General features: G+C 39.8%; 1 non-coding gene across 1 annotated transcript; it reads left to right on the top strand.

Moving 5' to 3' along the window:
• Positions 1–334: 334 nt before the first annotated feature.
• Positions 335–417, top strand: TRNAL-UAG (transfer RNA leucine (anticodon UAG)). The gene has a single exon. It is a non-coding gene; the product is annotated as a tRNA-Leu (tRNA).
• Positions 418–3,514: the final 3,097 nt, after the last annotated feature.

Raw genomic sequence — 3,514 nt, 5'->3', positions numbered from 1 at the left:
TACAAGTCAGGTTGGCCGAGTGGTTAAGGCGCTAGACTCAAGATCTGGTCCCCATACGGGGTCGTGGGTTCGAACCCCACACCAGGCATATTTTTATTATGTACTTTTTTTCATTAATCATGTCATGGTATTTCACTAAATAACTTCTGTAAAATGATTTATTCAGAACCTAAATTGTTAGAGTCTTTAATAGATTAAATAAAAAAACTAGAAAAGTGCAAATGTTCAAATTCTGTTCTGAATTTTCTTAAATAAGAGAAAATAGTTAGCTCAATTCTGAACTTTACCAATGAAACCGAATTACAATATAAATATGATCAGGAATTGTTTACAAGTCAGGTTGGCCGAGTGGTTAAGGCGCTAGACTTAGGATCTGGTCCCAATATGGGGTCGTGGGTTCGAGTCCCACACTTGACAATTTTTTCTTATTCTAAATCTTTGGAAACAGCCTATATTTCTGACCGTTTAAGTTTTGATTTTAGTGTTGTCAGTCAAAAGTTATGACCTTGCGAAAAGAGCTTGAGAAAATTGCCTGATTATCAAAAAATGGGGAAGCATCCTCCCAAAGTTAACAGGAATGCACCCCTCCAGCGCTATGTCAGATATGTTGAATAAAATATGCAAATTCGACATAGCTTTATTTCATTTTTAAGGTTAATTTAGACGAGGTTCTGAATTTTCTTAAAGAAGAGAAAAAAGTTAGCTTAATTCTGAACTTTACCAATGAAACTGAATTACAATATGAATATGATCAAGAAGTGTTTACAAGTCAGGTTGGCCGAGTGGTTATGGCGCTAGACTTAAGATCTGGTCCCCATATGGGGTCGTGGGTTCGAGTCCCAAACATTACAATTTTTTTCTTATTCTAAATATATAGAAACAGCTTCTATTTCTGACCGTTTAAGTTTTGATGGTCGTGTTGTCAGTCAAAAGCAATGACCTAGAGAAAAGCAGCACCATCGGGGTATCCACCCCAGGATAGGTTAGGTTATGTTAAGTGGTCTTAACCTAACCCAGGTTAGTTTCGGTTACCTAACCTAACTTAGGTTAACCGGTGAGTTTAGGTTCGGTTAAGTGGCCGGCCACGTATACTTCCTTTATGTTTGCTTTGGTTAGGTGAGAGACTGACAAAAAGTTAGGTGTTTGATTAGGTTAGGTTAGGTTAGATTAAGTTAGGTTAGGTTAAATTAGGTTATGCTAGGTTAGCCTACGTACGCGCGCGTACGTAGGCTAACCTAACCTAACCTAACCTAACCTAACTTAGCTAACCTAACCTAACCTAATCATACACCTAACTTTTGCCTGTCTCTACCTAACCTAAGCTAACCTAAGTGAAGCGTACGTGACCGGCCACTTAACCGAACCTAACCTAACCTGCTAACCCTAGTTAGGTTAGGTAACCTAATCTAACCTGGGTTAGGTTAAGACCCCTTAACCTAACCAAACCTATCCTGGGGGGTGGATACCCCGACTGTGCCGCTTTTCTCTAGGTCAGTGATGTTGACTGACAACACTAACATCAAAACTTAAACGGTCAGAAATAGAGGCTGTTTCTAGAGATTTAGAATAAGAAAAAAATTGTCAAGTGTGGTACTCGAACCCACGAACCCACCTGGGGACCAGATCCTAAGTCTAGCGCCTTAACCACTCGGCCAACCTGACTTGTGAACAATTCTTGATCATATTCATATTGTAATTCAGTTTCATTGGTAAAGTTCAGAATTGAGCTAACTTTTTCTCTTCTTTAAGAAAATTCAGAACCTCGTCTAAATTAACCTTAAAAAAAATGAAATAAAGCTATGTCGACTTTGCATATTTTATTCAACATATCCGACAAAGCGCTGGAGGGTGCATTCCTGTCGACTTTTGGAGGATGTTTCCCCATTTTTCGATAATCAGGCAATTTTCTCAAGCTCTTTTCTCAAGGTCATAGCTTTTGACTGACAACACTAACATCAAAACTTAAACGGTCAGAAATATAGGCTGTTTCCAAAGATTTAGAATAAGAAAAAATTGTCAAGTGTGGGACTCGAACCCACGACCCCATATTGGGACCAGATCCTAAGTCTAGCGCCTTAACCACTCGGCCAACCTGACTTGTAAACAATTCCTGATCATATTCATATTGTAATTCAGTTTCATTGGTAAATTTCAGTATTGAGCAAACTTTTTTCTAGCCTGTAAGAATTGTCGTAGCAGACTAATATCATTTTGAAGATGTCTAGTTTTTTTTTATATACAATCATAAATGACCAAGACCATGGTTTTATGATTATATCAATTAAAATAATTTTCTTATTGAAAAAACATTGAACGATGAAAGAAAAAAGTACATAAGAAAAAATTGTCAGGTGTGGGGTTCTACCCCAAGACCACGTAAGGTGACCAGATCTAGAGTAGACCAACTTAAGCACTAGGTCACACCTAAATTTAAGCACGTATTGACTAGAGTACTATTATAATTATTATTCTGTCTGTGTGTGTCATTTCTTTGGGGGTGTTGTCCCTGTGTGTTATTTTAATTTCTCTGTGTGTGTGTGCGCATTTATCAGCGTCCCCTTTTACTATACACAAATCAGGCTGGTGTGCTGTGAACAAAATTCTGAACTAGTGAATTTCCACAATTCAGGCTGGTGGACTAAGACCCTAATTCTGAGTTAGTGAATTTCCACCATTCAGGTTGGTGGACTGAGACCCCAATATTGAGCTAGTGGATTTCCACCATTCGGGCTGGTGGACTAAGACCCCAATTTTCCAACTCTTGCATTTCATGACAGAAATTCAAAATGAACTTCGAAAAATCAAGAGAATGTAACTCTGAGAAGGTAAAGCACAGCAAGTCACTACTGAAATATTCCAACTCTTGCATTTCACGATAGAAATTCTATGTGTGTGTGTGTGTGTGTGTGTGTGTGTGTGTGTGTGTGTGTGTGTGTGTGTGTGTGTGTGTGTGTGTGTGTGTGTGTGTGTGTGTGTGTGTGTGTGTGTGTGTGTGTGTGTGTGTGTGTGTGTGTGTGTGTGTGTGTGTGTGTGTGTGTGTGTGTGTGTGTGTGTGTGTGTGTGTGTGTGTGTGTGTGTGTGTGTGTGTGTTGTGTGTGTGTGTGTGTGTGTGTGTGTGTGTGTGTGTGTGTGTGTGTGTGTGTGTGTGTGTGTGTGTGTGTGTGTGTGTGTGTGTGTGTGTGTGTGTGTGTGTGTGTGTGTGTGTGTGTGTGTGTGTGTGTGTGTGTGTGTGTGTGTGTGTGTGTGTGTGTGTGTGTGTGTGTGTGTGTGTGTGTGTGTGTGTGTGTGTGTGTGTGTGTGTGTGTGTGTGTGTGTGTGTGTGTGTGTGTGTGTGTGTTGTGTGTGTGTGTGTGTGTGTTTATGTGTGTGTGTGTGTGTGTGTGTGCTTGCGTGTGTGTGTGTGTGTGTGTGTGTGTGTGTGTGTGTGTGTGCCTGTAAGTTTTTGTGTGCATGTGTCGGTTTTTGTGTGTGTGTGTGTGTGTGTGTTTATGTCTTTTTTTTTTTGTTTGTTTTT

The sequence above is a fragment of the Artemia sp. Qi Xiang Cuo genome, unplaced genomic scaffold (genome assembly GCF_049724085.1).
Source record: "Artemia sp. Qi Xiang Cuo unplaced genomic scaffold, ASM4972408v1 HiC_scaffold_3086, whole genome shotgun sequence".
In the NCBI taxonomy this organism is placed as follows: domain Eukaryota; kingdom Metazoa; phylum Arthropoda; class Branchiopoda; order Anostraca; family Artemiidae; genus Artemia; species Artemia sp. Qi Xiang Cuo.
This window is presented reverse-complemented; position numbering and strand designations above follow the sequence as displayed.